General features: G+C 33.9%; 1 protein-coding gene across 2 annotated transcripts in view; it reads right to left on the reverse strand.

The window, feature by feature from the left end:
- Positions 1-24521, reverse strand: part of LOC115229990 (acetylcholine receptor subunit alpha-type acr-16-like) — a 918018-nt gene that overhangs the window by 824260 nt on the left and 69237 nt on the right. For both annotated transcript variants that reach the window (XM_036507280.1, XM_036507286.1), the window contains exon 2: positions 6443-6521. The gene's annotated coding sequence lies outside the window, so the exon portion shown is untranslated. The remainder of the gene's footprint in view (positions 1-6442; positions 6522-24521) is intronic.

Genomic DNA, 24521 nt, shown 5'->3' on the forward strand with positions numbered 1-24521 from the left:
ATTAAATCAACATCCTGAATGAAAAATTCAATTATTTTTCTGTGTAGTATTAGTGCCTTCCATATCTTTTACAAACAGATACAAAATGAAACGAGTATATGTATCCATATACATTCACACATGTAGTGCTAACACTTATGTATGTGCACTACATGTGTGTATGTGTATGTATGTGTGTGTGTGTATATGTGTTTGAGTTGCCTGTGTATGGATAGACATAAACGAAATATATATGTAAACATGCATCATATTTTCCAGTCTTGGTGTTTATTCATGTGTGCGCGAAGGTGTATATTTATATATGTGTGTGTATGAGTTTAGTGTGTATATACATGTATGCATGTATATACATACATATACATACACACACATATGCATACACACATATACATACATTTACATACACATATATACATACACACATATACATACACACACATACATACATGCATACACACACATACATACACACACACATACATACACACACTCATACATACATATATACATATATATATGTCTATATATATATATATATATATATATATATACACTCACACTCGCATAGACAAATAATATGTTTATACGTATGTGTGTGAGAGTGTGTATGTGCGTGAGTGTGTGCAAATAAATTCAGATGAACATCGGCATATTCTATGTATCTGACTTTGTGTGCGCATTTTTTCTGCGTAAATGTTTGTTTGCGTATACGTGTGCGCGCATAATTAGATAATCAATATGAAAGTGACTGAAGAAATGGGATTTCTCGGAGAGAAAGGAATAGTGGAAGAATTCTGGACTAGCAGACAGGAATATATCGCTGGCTCGATTTCCTCTCGTCAAAAGAACTCTCATAATGAAGCTCATTGACAACAACAGACAGCAATAAATACACAAACGTAAATATCAATAAAGATAAAAATAGTCATGACAAGGGAAGAGCCAAAAGAATGATAACAACAACAACAACAACGATGACAACAACAATAGTAGTAGTAATAATAATAATAATAATAATGATGATAATAATAATGATAATAATAAAATTTATGCAACAATAACAAGAAATGTATTGACAAACTATGAAAACGCGAAGCACTCTTTTATAGCAATGTGCTAGTTGTACAAAAACCACTACAATAATAGCAACAAAGCTGAAATTATCACTACCAGATCTAGTAACAACAGCCAGAAAAAGAGCAGCGAGCAGAACAGAACAACAAATCTTCGAGACAGGAAGACATGAACAGAGAAAACGGCAACAACGAAAATAACATAATTCGACTATAATTAACAATGGTTGTTTTGAGTGGACTATATTTACTGTTCTCAATCATTAGAGATATTTATATAAGTAAATGATCTAAATCATGTCAACTTAATATCTACAGCCCCTAAGCAAAACACTGTGTCCTTTTCACTGCATAATACCACCTATTGAAATCTCAGGAATATAATTCTGGAATCTGATTAGAATTCCAACTGTTCTATGCGAAGCTTATCTCCCGGTAAATGTGGTCCACACTTCACCATTCAAAAACGTCTAAGATGGTGACCAACGCATTCAGCTTAGTCACTCAACCAAATCCCATAACTGCACTCCACCGCATAATGTGTATCTGCCGCTCTAATGCAGCAATACAGGCGCTAAGTGAAAGCTTTTTCATCTCCAAGATATCTGGTGAACACGGTGTTCCTTGAAAAGATATGTAACAGCTTTAAAGAATTCTAATACCACCTATTCTTGAATCAAGCAGCAAAGGTTCAATGGGGAAAATATTTACATTTGGTGTGCAGATGCCATGAACTCTACTAGAAACTTCTCAAGGGTGTGTCTCTTCAAGCCGCCTTCTCCTCCTCCGCTCTCAGTACATATGTGCAATCACCAGAACTCCTCCGTTCATACCAATAAACTAATTCTGATGGCTTCTCTCTAATCACCTGACACTACACCTGCCATACCTTGCTGCTGTTCCACTCTCTCTCTCTCACTCTCGCTTTCACTGACTGTCTGTTTTACTCTCTCTAACCCTCTCTCTCACACATACACACTGTCTCTCTCATATACAATCTCTTTCTCTCTCACACATTCTCTGTCTCTCTCTCTCTCATATTCGCGCATATTGTTTCTCTATGAGAGAGAAAGAATAAGAAAATAACTGCAAAATCTTCAAAACTCACCCTACATCTCGCGCAAAGCCGTGACACTTTGCATAGGGACATCATAGAGAGCCTCAACATCAATAAAAATCGGTGTGCGTACGACTAAAAGGCAATTGATGAACAATTGGTTATTTCTGATCTAGAGCTGATCGATCAAGTTTTTGAAGACATAAACGTCTTATACTCTCTGTCTCACGGACAAAAAGGCTAGTCAATAAAATCCAATTAGATTTTTCCGATTCAAGATTTTAATTCAAAATTATCCAGTAAAAAACAGTGTTTCCCTTAGTATCCACAATTCTTAACCTACTAGTCCCATTTACCATTCAATATATTAAGCAGCAGGGCGGCGGGCTGGCAGAAACGTTAGCACACCGGGCGAAATGCTTAGCGGTATTTCGTCAGCTGCTACGTTCTGCGCTTAAATTCTGCCGAGGTCGACTTTACCTGTCATCCTTTCGGGGTCGATAAATTAAGTACCAGTTGCACACTGGGGTCGATATAATCAGCTTAAACCGTTTGTCTGTCTTTGTTTGTCCCCTCTGTCTTTAGCCCCTTGTGGGTATTAAAGAAATATGTATTTCGTCTGCCGCTACTTTCTAAGTTCAAATTCCGCCGATGTCGACTTTGCCTTTCATATTTTCAGAGTCAATAGATTAAGTACCAGTTGCGTATTGGGGTCGATTTAATCGACTGCACCCCCTCCAAAATTTTAGGGGTCGTGCTTAGAGTAGAAAAGAATATTTTAAGCATGCTTCTATGATCAAAGGTTATTGATGATTTTGCAAGTCATGAGTATACATCGTATATTTTCCGTAGTAAGCTAATAAATGGCGAGGTATTGTGTAAATTTGCTTGAACCAGACAAAACGCCTTTTAGCATATAGTTACATATGATTTACGCCCTGACACCAAGTCTGACCGGAGCCAACCTTATTTTCCTTATTCTGAAGTACATACAATAATTATATTGAAGTATCTAATCGATACACTCGGAGACGATATATCAATTCTATAAAGGACTTATATCTAGCGTCCGTTTAAGAAATATTTTTCTGCGCATTTTGTATGTTTGTGTCGAAGATTTTTGTCATCTAAGTATATAATCAACCTGTCTAATAAAATCATAAACGGAGTATTAGATAGAGATGTTGTAAAAGAAACAATAACACAATAGAGAGCAAATCTACTATTTGTTTTGTGAAACAGAGATATAATGTTTACAGTTAGTATTTAAATAACATATCAATGCTGACGTCAAAATACAGACAGTATGATCAAAAGCTCTCCAACCTTGACTATACCATCTTGTTGTCAGGCATATTTCGTCAATAACTATATAATTTAATACGCGATTCCAATTAGAAGTCAATAGGGTGTAATCTGAGGGTACATTGCCAACTATTTTTATTAGATTGAACAGCCAATTAGAGGCACCCTCGTTGGCGATGTAAGAATACGGTTTCATATTCAGAAGCAGTATTTGGTTACTGCAGTCTGAAATAATACGAACGTTAATCCTTTCTATATTAATCCAAGTTATTCTAGCATGATTTATTACTCTGATTATGAATATAAGTGAATATGTTCTTTGATCATTAAATTCAAACTCAGAGAAGGTACGGAGTCCTTGGAGTTTCTAAGAAATTATAAGAACTTTAGTTGTACTGTTGCTTGTTTTTTATAAACAGATGAATATTGGGAAAACAAATGCTCAAAATCTAAGACCCCAAAATGAATATTTGTCCCTTCTTATAACTTGACAGCTGGATGTTTAGCTCTCTTTCGTTTTGAAGAATTGTTTCTTTATTGCTTGCAATCCCGTAGTTGCTGAAACACCGCCACATTCTATTATAAAGAAGCAAAATATGTCATTCTATCATAAAAGTCCATTTAAATGGTTTCTCCTCTGTACATATTTTTTGGAAAATTGCTACAATACATTGAACACGCGATTTCATTGATGCACATTTTACGTATCACAAACTACTCAGCAGTTTACGCTTTGTTATTTAGCCTAGTAAAAAAACAAGAGCAAATTCTCATCCTCCCATTATTTTCCTCTGTTACTTCAATTATTTTCTGTGTGTTTCTTTCGGCTTCATTTCCTTTCTTTTAACACTGAAGGCATGACATGGCAATTTTGAGACCTCTTTCTCCGAAACATTTCGATAAAAAGCAAGAGTAACTCACACATTCAGTAATTTCATATAGTTCTAATTTTATTTGTATTGCTTTTATTGTATTTCCCTCTGACACTTTTTTCATGTTTTTCACATCTTATGTTCCCATTTTCCTGCATCAGTATATCTTACTCTATCTTTTGTTCTTAGCTTCCAAACCGCAAGCTGTCCTTTCAACAATTTCTCTCTCTCACTTTTCCATCTCACTTTTTCATCTCACTTCCACTTTCACTTTCTCTCTACCCTTTTCCTCACACTAACAGGGTGCATATTCGGTTATCTGTTTATTCTGTTCCAATTTCTACCCACAATTTCTTTCAAATCATTTGTTTATCCTTCTGATCATTCCTAAATCTCTAATTAGACATTTATAGTATTGTTGCGCCCCAAAAAGTGTATTTATGACACAAATTCGAAACTCTAAATTTAAATGAAATATAAAAGTCTGTTTCTTGTTCTCCCGATATACATGTCTGACATAAACAATCCTCCGTTCCTCAGTATCCCAAAAGCAATATATATATATAAAACAAAATCACGTAAAATATTCATTTTCGTTATTTTACATGAAATATTAAATTTAAAAAAAATCCAAGTAGGGAATTTGATTTGCAAAGATGCAGAATCAAGAAACAAAAATTAGATAACAAATAAGAGAAAAGAAAAAAAATGCCAAAAATGATTCATTTATTCTTTTTATGTAGTCAGAAGAACTAATTTAATATTGTCTAAACATGACGTGTAGAATGGTATTTCAAATATTTATTTCATAGGATCTAATTAAATAAACAGTCATATTGGAATATTGCAAAGATTTCTAATTTACAAACTATATGCAATTTAATTTCGATATAGTGTACATATATATATATATTTATATATATATATATATATATGTATGTATACACACATACACATATGAATGAATGTATATATGTATGTACATGTAAATGTAAACATTATATATATACATATATATATATATGTATGTATGTATACACACATACATATATGAATGAATGTATATATGTATGGACATGTAAACATTATGTATATATATATATCAATATACATGTGATGTACACACGAATATAAATGTAAGTCGTAGCTTTATACACACATACATGTGCACGTATATATATATATATATATATAAATATATATGCATGTGTGTGAGTGTCAGAGTGTGTGCTTGCACCGTGTGTAGATGTGCATCAGCATCTGTGTCTGTATCTCTATGGTTGTGAATGTGTGTACATGTGTCTATACGTTTGAATCTGTGTATATATTAGCATTATTATCATTAGATCAAATAATGAAACCTAATAGATACTATAGCGGCCTTTTTATATGTCGCTGCTTCCACTAAATATAACTAATAAAATAATAGATGCTTCAGTAAAATTAATAAATGACTATTTCACACACGCTCGCGCATGCGAGCAGTCACACTGAGACACACACAGACATATTTATATTTGATATATGTGCGTGTGTCTCTTCGTGAGTGTTTGCTTTGGTGTGTGTGTGTGTATGGCCTTACGCATTCATATATGTTTGTGTATATTTATTGATCAGTAGTTATCTTTATGGATAAATTATTTATATATTATATATATGATAATATAATATAAGATAATATTATGCATATATATATGCATGTATATATACACTATACATACATTCATATATATATATAAATATATATATACATGCCATTTCAGCCACTGGCCATTCGGACACATAAGGCAGCTAAAAACAACCACGTGGATTCTGTTGAGACCAGTAAGAAACAATTATGAACTTTTTTATTACACTTACTTTTTTAAATATTTTTGATAAGGTTCGTTTTTTCAAGAAGAACCGAAATATGTAAAATTTCTTAGAAAATTAAAATTTATCTTATATAGTGGCGTTTTCAAACTTCTTTTTTATAAATATATACCCACTCGTATACGAGCTACACTTATTATATATATATATATATATATATATATATATATATATATATATATATACACACACGCTATCTAGCAACGACTGGAAACGGGTATATTTTAAAAGATGATAATTGAAAATAAATAAGAATTACTTACCTTATAGAATCCATCTGGTTTAGAATCAAAAAGAAAGGAAAAACCATGTCGTGTATAAAGTCTCACTGATATCTTATGACTAGAAAAAAGAAGAAAACAGAAAAAAAGCATAAATACAAAGGAAACAGAAGTTGTATTTCTATAGTTTCAAGTATGGATTATTTCCACGTTATTCTGATTGACAATACAATCGTATCTTACTTTTATATACATTTTATTTACTATGAATCTTATGATACGAGATGTATTCGAAAATTTTTATGACATATTAATGACGGCATCATCGGTTTCTCTGGTGTATGTGTGACCTGGGGAAAAACAGCGACATACAAATGTCAATGACCTGTATTTCTTCTAATACAACATTTGGAAAGCCGAATCACGACTGAATAATCTATTGGGACTCTCGAGTAATTACTTAGATTTTAGTTAAATGAATTTGCCAACAGACAGTTTTATATATATGCATAAACATATAAACACGTACAGACGCATACAGCTATATATATGTGTGTGTGCGTCAGTGTGAGCTGCTGTACCGCATGGAATGGAAAAGGGTAAAACAAATCCTAGTTAATGGTGTAATTATACCATTCAAATTACATAACACAATATATCTAAATGATTGAAAAGACAACATTTAATATATAAGAGAAGAGAGAATCCAATCTACTCTTTACTATTTCAAATATGTGCACCTCAAATATTTTCTTCCAGTTTATATATATGTATATATATTTAACACTAAGCGTAATGAGAAGCCTAATTACAGAACTAAGCCTTATAACCGGCTGTCTATTATCCATTGATGAATATGCTTGTTTAATGTTTCACATATATTCAGTATGTATCTTACTGGTTAAATTATTACTCACTAAAATGTTGATTATAAACAGTATTTAAGTGAAATTTTATGAAGAGCTAATAATTAACTCTACCACAAGTAGTGAACTCTTCCTCAGAGTTTACTTTTCATTTATCACTACGTGTGTTAAAGTCTATAGATTACGCTCTACACACACACAGGGTTACTCATACATCATATATAAATATATTCATGTGTGTATATGTATATTTATGTATGTATTAATAAACATGTATACATACATACATATATATATATATATATATATATATATATATATATATATATATATATATATATATATATATATATATATATATATATATATATATATATATATATGTATATATACATATCGTGGGCGTACTCTAAGAAGCTTGCTCCACAACCATATGATTCCGGGTTCAATCTCAGTGCATGCACAAGTGTCTCCTACTATGGTGTCGGACTGGTCAAAGCTTTGTGAATGGATTTCGTCGAGGAAAACAGAAAGCTTGTCATACATACGAATATGTATTTTTGTGTGTGTGCATGTGCATCTTAGTGTGCCTCTGTGTGTGCGTGTGTGTGTGTGTATGTCTGCGTTTTTATCCCCACTATTGCTTGACAACCGGTATTGGTGTGTTTCCGTCCGCATAACTTAGCGATTTGTCAATAGAAGCCCATAGATTAAGTACCCGTCTTAAAGAAGCGTACAGGGTTCAATTCATTCGACTAAAAATTCAAGGCAGTGCCCCATGATGGTTGTAGTCTAATGACTGAAACTAGTAAAAGATAAACGATATGTAAATGTGTATATATTGACAGAGATTTCAAAGAATAGGAAGAATGAAAAAAACAGATATTAACATTCATACGGTTATACAGACACGTACTTACTTACAAGTAGACACATATAGACATATGCGTACATAGATATACACATACATTCATATATACAATCATGCACACAAATATTAAACCGCGCCCGCGCGCGCACACACACACACGCGTGAGCGCGCATACACATATATCACTGTGTTTGAAAGAATTCGTTTGGTCCTCCCAAAATTGTTCATAAGCACTAGCTCCGATTAATTTTCTATTATTTTTCAGCGTAGAACAATGTATGGTAGACCTAACAAAAAGAGTAAACTGTAGACAATAGACCAAACAGAAAATAAGCATCCAAATAGTCCAGACAGTAAATTAAATGAAGAAAAATATCGGAAAAAATTCAACCCAGCATCCTATGGTAGGCTAAATAGAAAATAAAAGCGATGTATGGTAGACCAAGCAGAGAATAAAAAAAATAATAAAAAGATATGGTCGACCAAACGGAGAATCAACAATCTTTGATAGACTATAAAGAAGATTAAAGCTATCGGCAAAGACCAATCAAGCTATGAAGGACTAAAAGTAAAATAAAAGAAATAGGTTGCAACAAGTGGAAAGTAAAGAGTAACATATGTTAGACAAAACGGAGAGTAAACAAAGTATATTATAATATGCACAGAAGAGCAATGTAAGGTGGCCCGAAGAGGAAATAATCAGCATTACACATGTTAAGGATAATAAACCGGAAGCTACGACTAAATATCTACTTCGTATTTCTTTATTGCCCAAAAGGGGTTAAAGATAGAGGGGACAAACAAACGGATTAAGTCGATTATATCGACCCGAGTGCATAACTGGTACTTAATTTATCGATCCCGAAGGGATGAAAGGCAATGACGACCTCAGCGGAATTTGAACTCAGAACATAGCGGCAGACGAAATACCTATTTCTTTAGTACCCCCAAGGGGCTAAACACAGAGAGAACACACAAGGACAGACAAACGGATTAAGTCGATTAGATCGACCCCAGTGCGTAACTGGTACTTAATTTATCGACCCCGAAAGAATGAAAGGAAAAGTCGTAGCGGCAGACAAATTATTGTTAAGCATTTCGCCTGGTGTGCTAACGTTTCGCCGCCATTTCTACACACAGTAGAGACTGTACAAGATAATAAAGAAATGATACAGCAAAACTTTTACGAGATTAATAAAGAAACGAGCACTGACATATAATGCTTAAAGTCGATTTTGTTCAGTGATTTGTTTAAGTTTCGTATGATGTTTAATCCATACAAATGACAGGTGTATATAAATAGTTCTTATATGCATGAGCTTAATGATTAAGCTATATACTAATTCTTCTCAGGGTTTCTAACATTAATAATGGCGTTAATATCTTTAATAGGCTTGGCACTCCATCGGTTACGACGACGAGGGTTCAAGTAGATCAGATCAACGGAACAGCCTGCTCGTGAAATTAACGTGCAAGTGGCTGAGCTCTTCATAGACACATGTATCCTTAACGTACTTCTTGGGGGAGATTCAGTATGTCACAGTGTGACAAGGCTGGCCCTTTAAAATACATGTACAACAGAAACAGGAACAGTAAAGCAGAGTTCGCCCCCACCCCTGAGGGAGCGTCGTGGAGCTATAAGTGTTTTCGGTCAATAAATACTCCCGATTTGGGAATCGAAACCGCGATCCTACGACAGCGAGTCCGCTGCCCTAACCACGGGACCATTGCGCTTCCATTTCCTTTTAAAAGTAAATATATAACGTGATAAATCTGGAGATAGACAAATGTATAGAACATTGAAAATGCATAGAAAATGGTATTTCAATCCGATAATACATTACATTAAATAAACTATATTTATTCAAAGCAGGAAACTAAACGTGAATCGTGAGAGCTTTACGTCCTCTCAATAGACACAAAAGTTTGTGTAATCTTCGCTGAAATATAGATTGTTTAATTACATAATTATATCATTAATACCACTTAATAAGTAATTTGCCGCGATAAACATAATTTGTTTCCAAACATAGAATTAAGATCTCAAAGTTAGTGTAAAAAAACGATCATTTTTGAAAAAAGAATTTCATTTGTGGTAAATTTTACTGAAATCTAATGACAACGCATTATTGGCCTTGCTTGGATTTGAAATAAAAATACGCTGAGACGGTACAAATACAGCAACGTATATTTTGCAGCGATCAAAGCTTTCTTTTTATATATAGTCCTCTACAAACTTTAAGGCCTATTCTCGTTCGGTTTCGCTGTAAGTCTCCACTGTTATTTCTTTGTTCCCAACTTTGACCCTTCATAAATCCTAATTCTTATTTTAGAATTGATGGGACCTAATGTCTTTGAAGACACATATTGTCGTTTGAATGTTCGAAGTGAGAAGTAGATAGACAGCCGACAACTGATGAAGGGTATTTTTCTTTGTTAAATTATCCTGTTTCCATTCTTTCTCGTTATTTACGTATTTCAATCGTTTTTGTCCTGTAATCACTGTCCACGTCGTGTAACTATCGTGTGCTATGATATTTGCACAGTAGGTGACATCCTGTACCCATATATGCATGTACGTGCATATATATATATGTATGTACGTGCATATATATATGCATGTACGTGCATATATATATATTATATATATATATATATATAATATATATATATATAGAGAGAGAGAGAGAGAGAGAGATAATTTATTTATTTAATAGAACGCGACGCATCAAATCCCATGTAAATATATATATATATGAGAGAATGCATGGTTAGGGTGCTGCCCTCACGATCGCAAGGTCGCAGTCTCAATTCCTAGAGAGGGTGGTGCGTTGCATTCTTGAGCAAAACACTTAGTCTCACGTTGTTCTGTGATCACTTCGACATTTGACGCGCAGTACACCGAACACTCGCTGAAACAACGTCAATTTGATGGAGAGAATGATCAGATGTACTGCACGAACATTTGATCACAAATTTAAAACAATCATTTGTGCAGATCTTTCAGCAAACGCTGAAAGTTCATACGTCGTCTTCGACGGGAGAGTCCATCTTATATATGAATGTCTGTGATTGTGCGTCTTTGTAAGAATGTGTGTGCATGAGCAGAATTTATATAAGCAAATGGAGAACCACCTAAAGTACCGACTGATAAGTGGTGGTCAATGGTATCGAATAACTCCCTCTTTACAATTGTTGAACTTGTGCCTTAATCAGACACAATTATGTTTGTACAATTTTAATTGTATATCATGAAAACTGTCAAGAAACCCTACTGGTATGATTTACCTGCTGGGCAAAACTTATAAGTAACTGTCAATTTATATTATGTTTATTTATCTCTATATTTTGCATCGGGTTCTAAATCAAATATTCTTTAACCAGTACCTAACGTACCTAAGTATATTTTAAACAGCTGCATTGATCGACCGATAAATATGTAGGTATGCATGTACGTATGTATGTATGGATGTACGTAGGTACGTATGTGTATATATATATATATATACATGCATACATTTATAAAGAAGCATTGGTTTTTTCAAGATGTATGTGAATTTGACCTGTGTAAGTCTGTTTTCTTATGAACTTTGGACGTATTTGTTTGAGGGAAGTAAAATACTTTTTTCAAGTATTTTTCAAATATTTAATTTTTTTTTAAACTTAAAAAATATTTTAATCATCTGAAAAACCTTTTTTAGTCGGTGGACATTTATTTTGTTTTATTTTTACCTTTGCTTATTTTATATTTTTCTATTAGGTTTCTTGGTAGTTTTTGAATTTTTAGCCGTTTATATTTAACTTTTTGTTAGGCCATACTATTTGTATTTTTTCGATTATATATTTTTACCTTCTGTGATTTTATGTATATGTAATATTTTTATGTGTTTGGGAACCATGGTGATTTTTATATATGCTTAAATGTCTGAGGAGTGGTGTTGTATATAAAGTAGTTGACCTAAATTTAATGTTTGTTCTATAACCAATGCTTCTTCATCTTCATCTCATTTATATGTGAGCAATTCTTTTGCAGTCCTATATATATACAACACACACACTCACACACACATATATAAAATTAAGGAGAGGAGAAAACAAATTGAAGGGCTGATGAATATATTCATTCAATCGATATTAACGAAGTTCTCCATGGTAGACAAAGTGCATACATAGATGAATTCATCTATATGATATATAAAAAAATTTAAGAATTTATAAATACATGCATATACATGAAATTTTATAAATATATAAAAATTCATTGGGCAAGTGTCTTCTGCACCTTGGGCAAGTAACTTCTGCACCTTGGGAAAGTGTCTTCTACTATAGCCTGGAGCCGACGAAAGCCTTGAGAGTGAATTTGGTAGACGGAAACTGAAAAACAGCCCATCGTATATATGTATATGTACATATATATATATATATATGTATGTATGTATGTGTGTATATATGTTTGTGCGTCGCTTGACAACTGATGCTGGTGTGTTTATGTCCCCGTAACTTAGCGGTTCGGCAAAAGAGACCGATAGAATAAGTACTAGGCTTACAAAGAATACGTCTTGGGGTCGATTTGGTCGACTAAAGGTGCTGCACTAGCATGGCCACAGTCATATGAATGAAACAAGTAAAAGAATAAAAGAGAATATGAAAATTTAGAAACGCAAAAAATTTTTAAATGTAGATATATAAAAAAAGTGTAAGTCCATAAATGTACTTGTGAAGTCCGAATGGAAAGGCTGATGACGCGGATGTAAATTGATTCATAAGGAGTCTGGAACGTGTATAAATTCTTATGCTCGTTTCGAAAAGATATAGGTTGCTATAGGCGAGCTAAATTAATCATAGCAATATTCTATATTTCTCTCATCAGAGTTAATAGAATCACAAGTTTAAAATTTTAAAAGAAATGGTGGGTTAATTAATTTAAAAAATCGAATGTTTGATCGGACTATTCTCTTCGGGCATATCTTTGTCACATGTTTCTTCATTGTTATATATATATATATATATATAATTTATTTTGTTCCACAAAAGAGAGCATAGGATTGGTTAAAATTCGAAAAATATCAAAAAAGCCAAGTGAAAATAATGTTTTCTTTTGACACATTCTACCAGTATACGAAGTTTCAAATTGTTTAGTTAACTAGAAATTGTGTTGAATTATGTCTACGAAAAGGAAAAGATCATATAACCCTTTATACGTTTCCCGCTACGTTCGTGCATAAGTGTCACGAGATACCATATTTTGCGCCTACAAAGAAAGCCAACACGGTTGAGTGAACATGTTTAGTTATAATGAAGGCACTCCAAATTTAATCTAACCAGTACTTCTATGGTCTCCCAAAAATTCAGACTATTAAGAATGCATGTAAAGAACTAAAGTCGCATAAACATACAATATACCACCGACCTTAAATTCAGACCAATCGTAGCAGGCCTGATCTGTGAAACATATCGACATTTTAGATATATTACTGAAACCTACTTTAAAATAGAACCAAGTTTTGGGTGGGACGACCTGGGTATTTTTTCTATTCCAGGCTATTTCGCATGCTTCCAACGAATGTGACATCGAAATCGCGCGTAAACAGCTCGTTTCTCCAGAAAAGAAAAAATTGGCTGCTATTTCTTGCACGCTCTGCTACCACGTAACAGGTATTTCTAGTTTTTTATCATAAATAGATGTTAAGTGGTAGCAGGGCTTGCTAGAAACAGCAGCCAAATCTTTGGAGCTAAGATACGTTGAATGCACTTGAAAAAATATTTGTAATGGTGTTCCTTTGGGACGATCTGTCGCTTTGACTCTTAGAACTGTCATCCAGATCAGCTGGTTTTGTTCGTTAATTTCTGTAAATTTGTTTAATTATTTACTTTTCATTTAAAGTGAGAGGAGAAAGTGAAAGATGTATGAACGTGTATATTGAAATGGACGCGTGTGTGTGTGTGCGAGAGAGAGAGAGAGACAGATAGAGACAGTGCCACTTACACATACATGAGAACACTCGTTCACCTACTCTCTCACTGTCTCTCTCTCTCACACATGCACAGGTACATAAAAAAGATGTACGCATATATATTGGTGTATATACTGGTACATGACAACACACCCCTTCACTCACTCTCTATCTCTTTCTCTCTCTCTCTCTCTCTCTCTCTCACTCTCTTCTGAGAATCAAAGTGATAGATCGCCATTCACTTGAAAATAAATTAAAAAATTACATCAAATCGTTGTCTGATTAAAGAAAACTAAAATATAAATGCTTACTGTACAAACAACTTCCATTTTTGAGATCACATTTACTTAAAAATATTTCTAACTGATAAAAATATTGCATACGTCTTTTCGCTTGGAGAGGTCGAAGACTATGTGAGTGTATGTGTCATGGATAGCGGATGTGTGTTTGTGTTGACTGATACGCTATGTCACTCATTATTTCTGTGTGTGTTCTGTATATGTGTATGCGTGTTGACGTCACGGATGCCATGTTTTTTGTTGTCACGAAATAACGAACAAATATTGTGTTTAATCGTTTTCATTAATAGAGTTCTAAATACCACAAAGATTTGTACTGCACTGCCAAAGCTAAGTATGAGAATAAATATACAAAAACATGTTGAGATAATATATATTATTTCTGAGATATTACGGGGACGCACAAACATCTCCAGAGTTTTAGTATTATTAAGATCTGCCGTAGTGAGTGGTATATGTAGTAACAAGTTGATGGTAAATATTTACGTTGTGGATTGATGATGAAAAAGGCTATCATATGCTAGAATATATGTCCCGTACTGCAAACATCTGTAATCGAGCAATACCTATTTCTTTATTACCCACAAGGGGCTAAACACAGAGGGGACAAACAAGGACAGACATAGGTATTAAGTCGATTACATCGACCCCAGTGCGTAACTGGTACTTAATTTATCGACCCCGAAAGAATGAAAGGCAAAGTCGACCTCGGCGGAATTTGAACTCACAACGTAACGCAGACGAAATACCGCTAAGCATTTCGCCCGGCGCGCTAACGTCTCTGCCAGCTCGCCGCCTAATCGAGCAATACCATCACCAGCACACCAGTACCATATGTACCAGAGCAAGCAAAAATACAGCATCACAAACAGCAAATGAATATCCACTAGATCGTCACTTCCATCATTTACCATCTTCATTCTACATTTTCTCAATTTAGTTTTTTGGCTAATATGTCTGTCTCTTTTGTCTCGTTATTTTTCGCTTCTCTCTCTCACTCTTAATTGACTGGTAATTTCATCTTCGTTTTTTTCTCTGTTTGACTTAATCAATCTCTCTGTTACTCTCTCTCTGTCTCTCTCTTTCTCACTGTATTTTCAAATCAGCATAATGACAGCCATAACATGCTTGTGTTATTTTCCCTTATCATCACACAGAATATAGTTGGGTTGATAGGATAGTACCATTGTATTAATACATAGATATTACGTGTTTATCTAAATCTTAATACAGAAACACACACAATTATACTCCCACACTCACACACATATACGCATGTACATATATGCATACATACATTCACATATGTATATATATATATATATATATATATGTGTGTGTGTGTAAGTATACATTTTATGAAAATGGCATTTTATTGATGAGCAGAACATTGACATCATTATCTTTCAAAGATATGCTACACTTCTATCAACGACGCTTTAAGTGGCTGACATTTTAATCTAATTAAAAATTTACTATTAACCTTATAGTTTTGCTTCCAAAATGCATTTGTATAAACGTCGATTCACGCGCAGATCCAGAATAAGCATACAGACACAAAGACTGGAAATGGAGCAGCAATAACATGCTACTTAGAATTATCTAGCGGTTTACACTCGAGTCTTGCATTTTATATAGCCATCTCAAATGTCATACTTTTATTATCGTTATTCAGAAAATATTCATTGATGTCGTTAGCGTTATTAATATATGAAAAATGTAATCATACTTAGAATTATATATTTTTTCTCAATTGGCCTTGAAACTACTATTGGTCATGAATGTAGCATTTAAATTGCCATCAGTATTTTCTTACTCAATTTGTATTCGCAGACAAACTGAATAAACGTATTCGACTAAGGTTTGTAAATTATGTATTTAAAACGTATGAAAACGCAACACATGTCGCTAATCTGTGACCCTTGAATATACGATATCCTTTCACGGTCAAAGCACTCCGCTGAAGATGCACAGTTTTAGAAAGGACAAGGTTGAATTTCCTTCGACAATCTACCGGGGTCGATGTAATTGACTCATACACTCCCCTCCTAGCTGCCCTTATGGCAAAATTGGAAAGCATTATTGTCCTGTACAGCATAAGCAGCACACCAGCATACTGTTCAACTGCTCACACGATTTATTCATTACTTTGTCTAGCATGTGGCTAGTGTTCGTGACATACAATAGATGCCTTCATATATGATTTTCATTGTATATTCTTCCCTATTGCAACACTGAATTTTATTCTGATTAAGTATTAAACATACTGAACTCATTTTTATTTCTCCAAAGTATGCATACTTTCATAAGTTTATAATTTAGCCGTGTCAAAAATAACGAAAATTTATATCATTAGAATTCTTAGTTTTTTTGGGTTTTTTTGCTGATTTCCTGCTCCACGTATTTCTTTTTAAGAAAACATTTATGACTTATTTCGTCTTTGAATTTGGTTTGCAAGATTCTTTATACGAGTTCGTGTGTTGAAGCATATTCTGTTGTGTCTGGGGAGAGTCATTTTCTTTTTGTGCCTTATAATGTAACACACTCACCGGTAAAATTACCACTTATTTCTTATTTTTATTTTCCTAAAATTTTCGTTGCGTCTGGCAACATTTTTAATAGTCTTGACTCTGTATATAACTACGTAATATACATTCAAAAACTAGACATTCATACAATTGTCTATCATGAATATTATTTTCAATATAAAATATTGGATCGATTGATAAGCCAAAACAATTTAATTATATCGATTTCATTGGTGACATAGGAACATGGCCAAACGTTTACACAAATAAATATTGATTTCTACGTTGGGCTAAATGTTATGCATTTGTGGGGAGAATATAATCATTCGAATTGGACTATTATGTATTGGAACTTTAATTTGTTTGCTCCGGAAGGATGAAAAGTGATGTCAGCAAGATTTAAATAACAACGTCAAGGATCAAGGGAATATAAATTATATTGCTTATAATTGTATAATTATATTGTATACAATGTTTTGTGATATAGTGACAGTGGAGGCACATGGCCTAGTGGTTAGAGCAGCGGACTCGCGGTCGAGGGATCGCGGGTTCGAATCTCAGACCGGACGATTTGTTTTTTTATGAGCGAAAATACCTAAGCTTCACCTGGCTCCGGCAGTAGGTAATGGTGAAACTTCTTATGACTCTTTCGCCACAACATTCTCCTGCATCTTGCAGCTCACCTGCGATGGACCGGCGTCCCGTCCAGGTAGGGAACCTATACGGCAAGAAACCAGGAAACCGGCCCTTATGAGCCAGGCATGGCTCGAGAAGGAACAAACAACAAAAAAATATAGCGACAGGGATTTTGTGGCTATCGCTCTTTCATCATAGGTGATACTCGGAAAAGAATATACAGGAGAGATTTATAGAGGTAATTAAAAACAGACAAAGGAACAAAACAGAAATATAAACAAAATGAAGCAAAGACTTAGTGAGAGAGATGTCGGAGAGAAAGAGGAAGCAGGAAGTACAGCAGGAGAGATGTTGAATGAAACTTTAGCATTTTAATTCTTCTATTCAGAAGTAAGTTACGAACCGGTTTTAATAATTAATCCGCAATAAATAAAGAAACCTGAAAATGTCAAATTAACGTTGTGCATAAATAATTGAGATAGACAGTAGCACTTGAATAGCAATGTTAGTTTGTTGACCTAAAGAAAATAACAATGTTCGTCGATATACACACTTCACTTTACAAGACGTAATATCTATATGTAACTATCACATTAGAAAAACATTTGCAAATTACGTGTGTATATAAGTGTGTATGTATGCATGTATGTAAGAGTATGTGTGCGGATATATATATATATAATATATATATATATATATTATATATATATATAAATATATATATATAAATGTATACATATACACACATACGTATACATATGTACATATAGGTATGAGTATATCTGTATCTATGTCTATATCTATCTATGTGTGTATAAATGTGCGTGTGTGAGCGTGCCTGTATGTATATATATGTGTGTGTGTGCGTTTACGCAGAGTGACGGATACATACCTATATACGTTCAATTATACATATTTATAAGCATTCATGTATGTTTTTTTCAGCCACACACGCACACACACATATATATATATATATATAGAGAGAGAGAGAGAGAGAGAGAGCGAGAGAATGAGCGAGAGAGAGACAGAGAGAAAGAGAGAGACAGAGAGAAAGAGAGAGACAGAGAGAGATCTACGTATATTCTCAGTTGCTAAACAGACACCCGTGAGACCTAACATCGTAGAAAGATTAAACAGATGTTCACAATTCTGACTCCGCATATTTATTTATTTATGTACCATATTCCCACTCACCGATTATTGACAGGCCATCAACCTTGCACAATTATGGGTAATTAGTCTGCTGCTACCACCTCTCAATTTGAAGGAAGAGGAAGTAAAGAAATTTTGTTTCAATACTCATGCCAGACTGCCGAATATGCCTCGCCATTGGGGCTTCTTCACAGCTCGAAGTAATGTGAATAAATTTTGATTATATATATATATATATATATACGAGGGGTACTGAAAAGATTTTGGCTTCGGATAAAAGAAATTACAGGAGGATCAGTTAATTATGATTTTATTAACATATTACCCTTACAGAGTTGCACACTTATTGCAACAATCCTTCAAATTTCTTCGTAGCTCATTCAAGCAAGCTGGGCTCTAACCATGCCTTTCACGATACCCTTAAAGCCAGGAACTTTTCAGCACCCTCTTGTGCATATATATGTGTGTGCGTGTGTGTGTGTGTATGTATACATATATCCTAGCAGCTGTCTGCCGGTGGGTAGTACTATGCTGGTGAACATTCTTTAGAGCCTTATATGACCTAGGAGAGCCGTATGCTCCCCTGCTGCCGTTCAGTTTATCAATGGAAATTCAGCTACTGCTACCGTGACATGACTTCGTTAGAATGGTTTCTTGTTGCCCAATACAATCAGGTGGTATTTGAACTCAAAACGGAGAAAGCCAGAAGTTACACCGAAGAGCATCGCTGCCGACGCGCCAACGTTTATGCCACCTTCTAGCCACTGAACAATGAAGTATTTTGTATAGGAATACAACGCGTCGCCTAGTGCGGGAATCGAACCCACAATCAATCAATCGTGAGTAGAATATCCTAACCACTAGGCCACGCCCCTTTACATTCACGTGCACACACACACATATACAACTATATTTATATATATTCATATATATAGGTGTGGATTGGACACAAGCAAACGGAGAACAGATGTGGATGCATTAGTCAGTCGATGGGAAATATTATATAATGATGGGTCATAAGTACAGGCAGTGAAGAGGCAATGTATCTGGTCAAGGAAATGGTGGAGAGAGCAAAGAGACAGGGGAACGACTTGGTCAAATGGAAGAGGGGAGTGAGAACGTAGATTTGCTAAAGATGAGAGAGTAAGTGTAAGTTATCCTCTATCGTCACAACAGCTATTAAACGATGACTATATTGCTAAATAATGAGAGGTATGGGAAGGTGACCGAATGCAAAGGAACCTTATCAGTTATTTCAGACGGTCAAACAAAGAAACAAAACCGAACCCTATCAAAGTGTAGAGACAATCGTTGACGTGCGTGGAAATCGTGACAACTATCACATATTTACGAGGAGGAATAGGCGAACAAGTGACGGGTGGAATGGAAGAGATATCTCTCAGAGAGAGAGAGAGAGAGCATTAAGTGTAACATGAATGAATATTGAGTTTGATAGGTGAGTGTGATCGGAGTGATGTAACCATACTTATCTGTGTATATGTGCATATGACTATATCTCCATCAAATATTACATATGTATACACACACACACACACATATATATATATGACCATCCACTGACCATTCAAAATACTACTATCATGGTACTCCCAAATTCTTCTCCTTCTTCCCCTTTGCCTCCTCCTTTTTCTTCTTCCTTACCAAGAATTCACAACGACCGCGAACCCACAAGAGTAAACAAGAGAGACAGGGACAGGCAGAAACACGGGAAATGCCACTTGTATTTGAACACTATACAAATACTTAAAAAAAAAAACGTTTCTTTTAATTTTTCTAAATGTAATTATTTAATTGTTACAGTTGAAAAATCTCAATGACTGAAACCGGTACTGAAATGTTGTTTATAAAATTATTTTAGCATTTTCTATCTTGATTTTTTTCCATATATATATATATATATATATATATATATATATATATATATATATATATATATATATATATATAAGCGCTTAAAGCGCAAACATACTACACATATGATATATGTGCGTGTATATATATATGCATGCATGAACTCATAAGTATGTATGCAGGCATGTGCGCATATATATATGCATGCGTGCATATATGTACACATGCGCGCATATATGTATTCACGCATGTATATATGTATGCATGTATATGACTCTAGTAATGTTCTTCCCTTAACTAATGCTGTCACGGCAATTTGAATTTCTAAATGACCTAGATTAATTCGTGAAAATTAGTTTAACCTACTTTTTGGAAGGATAGCAACCAAACTGTTGTGTATTTCCCTCATCAAAATTTTCAATAATCTGTATTTCGAACTGTTCGAAAGTAACGGATAGTTAATGGAATTATTTAAAGAAAGATGCCTTTTCAAGCACTACTACGCGTTGGTGACGAACATTTTTATTTTTTTATTCATTTTGCGGAAGAGACAAATTGAAACGTTCAGTAAAGGAGTTGGCTTTCGTTTTCTTCTGCTAGTAAAACATTTCATAAAAGTTTTGGATTATGAAATCCGTTATTTTATTGAATTGCGTATACCATATATAGCTAGTTGGCTGAAATAAATGTTACCACTTATAATGCAGTGTTTAATGGCTATAGTCTGTATTAATCTAGGGTTGTCTGATTAAAATCAGAATATAATTGAAATTGTTTTCAAGGTTTTGCTTTTATAATATCATAAGGAAAAGATAGTCTAATCCATATATTTGAGGCATCAGTTGTCTTAACTAAGAGATGAATTTCTAGTAATATTTTCGTAACATCAAATGTGAATTCCAACACATAAAACCGATTGTTCTATTGGCTACCAACAAAGGATTATTGAGAAAAATAATTCATGAATTATGGAATCCAAATTATGGTATGATTTGCAGGAGCGCATCGCTTCCGCAGTTCGAAGCATGTCTGTTTAATATAAAGACGATTTTGTTACATGCAGTTGTTAACAATATCTTCGTTAGGCATTTGAGTTCAAATTTGATTTCGACGTATTGGTCACTGGTTTATTACAAGTCAATAATACATGCATAAATACATACATGCATACTTACAAACATATTCATACATTCATACATACTAAGTCTTGAAATGCGCAACTGCTCACACATAAACAGTTTTAAAATACACACACATATACACAAACACATTTGTATGATTCTAAGTTCAAATGTATTAATAGTTTCTGATAATATCCGCTGGAATATAAGTAGGATATAAACTAAAAACGTTTATATAACGATGAAGAAGTATTCCTATAGATGCCTACATTCTGTATGTACTCCTAATTTTAATATTTCTTGTATATAAGATGTTGTTTTGCTATACATATTTACAAAGTGTGAAGGACACTAATCAATAACTGCGTTCAATCAAGTAAGGATTAGGACAAATCCCTTTGGAGAACATTATGCATTTCTTCCTTTTCCCCCAACAGCTGAGAATCGAAACCAATTCTTTCATTTCTGGCTCATTTCTAGAACAAATCCCACATCTTCACCGTAGTACCTTCCGCTCTGAAATTACACGCCATGTTACACATATAATCATATAAATTGTATTACCATCTAGCTCTAGTTCAGTATTCTATCTCGTTATGTGTTAAAATTTCGATATTTAATAACGCGAAATCATTTTCCCAGTCCCTTAGGAAATAATCAATTGTTTTATTCCTAACTGTTCGAATGTTTAATACCTAGGAACATGAAAGTATTACCGAAACTTGATGAAACGTGATCGTCTTTTGAAGTTGAAGCATGTGTCAAGAAGATAATTAAGGCAACCAAACAATTGCAACAGAGATATCTAAATCAGTTTATATAATTTTCTTTGTATTGATGTTAAAACCCCTAAGAAGTTATGAACGTCTTTATTATGTTCACTATCAACTAATACGTGCATACTTTTATATTTTATACTAATGGAACTTGGTTATTAATACACATGTGTGTGTGTGTGCTTGTCTGTATATATATGTGTATGTATTTATGTACGTACACACTAGGATCTAATCACCTCGTTCATCACGAAATATTTGACTGGAATGAGAATTTGAACAGACAACGTATATGGACGTGACTAAAGACCGCCGCTTGGTACTTGGTTAAGTGATCTATTAATGCTGGTACTCATCGTACTGTATCGGCCTTGTACTCATCGTACTGTATCGGTTTGCAGTTGTCGTTTTAGTAGTAGTAGTAGTTATTTTATGATGATATTGTTTGTAATACTATTGCTCCTTTTGACAATAATGTCTTTGTTCTTTAGCCCGGATCGTCTACATTTCCAGAACGACATTGGAGTTCGACTTTTATTTTCATATTTGGAACTACAATGCCTGTTGTGTCCTTCCATTTTCGTTTTAAGTTGAGTGTGAATTTAGTTAAATTGTCTTGCTATTACTTAGAGGACAAACCTTTCGTATAAGGGACAATTAGGTCTTCAAGAGTAGGCTGCAAATTGTGCTCTTTGAATAATTATCACTTTGACTGCATTCCTTTAAAATTAGAGCAAAGCTAATCTAGATACGAATACTTAGAGATCCACTTATAAATGTTGCTGGATACATATACACATATATCATATAAAGTGTGTCTTGAGAACTGAATTTGCAAACTCTTTATCAATAAGTCATAGATGTTCTCTTTCTCTTGTATTTTTCTTACCACATTGCTGTCCAGATAGCAGCTGATTTCCACAACAAATATATTTTCTGTGTTGTCCAACACAACAATATCTGGTTGGTTCTGTTTGAAATTAGTGGTGGATTCAATTTTTAGGATTCCTCATTACTCTTTTGACACATCGGTTCATGCAGACCCGTTCAATACAATTTGATATGTGCTATGCGTTATGAGTAGTCAGCTTACTAGGTTTCGCCCGACTAAAAAATGTATATACGTAGTCAACATCCTCATAAAAGTGTATAGTATGTGTAAATATATATTATACGTACACATTTCTATATCTTTTATCTATATAGATACAAACATATATACATGCACATGCATACATACATATATATGTGTGTATGTGTGTGTGTATGCATACATACACATACTCACACATACATACATCCATGCATATGCGTATATGTTTGTGTCTGCGATGGATGTGTATTGTCATTTCGAGTTTTCTTTGTATGTATATATCTGCTCTTAAGTAGTTGTGTCTTTACACTAATAGACACAAATGTATAAATATACACTTTTCTGGGGAGAGTTGAATTTATATTTGTTTCGTGTCATTCCTTGAACTCAATGAAAATACTACAATGAAGACAGATAGTATTTTGATTAGTAATTTCGTAGCGACCACCACGTGGCTTCCGTATAATGAAAATCTTTACTGTATTGACATAAATAACAACTAAAGTCGTTATCTGTTTCTGATGGTGAATTGTTGTTCCTTCATCGATTATAATGAGAAAGTTTTCTGAAGTCAATGTGTGTCGTAGTCGATTAATTAATAGCATTAGTACTTCAGAGTAAAATCTCACCTAAGTTATCTCCCGATAATGACATTTTTATGATAGTGGAATACTAACATTGAAAGAATATAATCCTTGCTGAAGCCGGAAACGAACTGACGTTTCTTTGACAGTTGCTGGATTTAAATTAATCTATCTTCTAAATACAGTAAACAAATTTTACATTATTTCTGACAGAAGTATTATACACCACAACAAAAACTTTAAACGGTTAAGCTTTATCTAATGCTTTCAAATGGAGATACACTAATGCTTAAGTTAAAAATGAACTTGATTTCCCATGTCCAATACCAGATAGACTACCAACCGTGATTTTGGTGATACTAACAA

This window comes from Octopus sinensis, linkage group LG1, assembly GCF_006345805.1.
Source record: "Octopus sinensis linkage group LG1, ASM634580v1, whole genome shotgun sequence".
NCBI classification, from domain to species: Eukaryota; Metazoa; Mollusca; class Cephalopoda; order Octopoda; family Octopodidae; genus Octopus; species Octopus sinensis.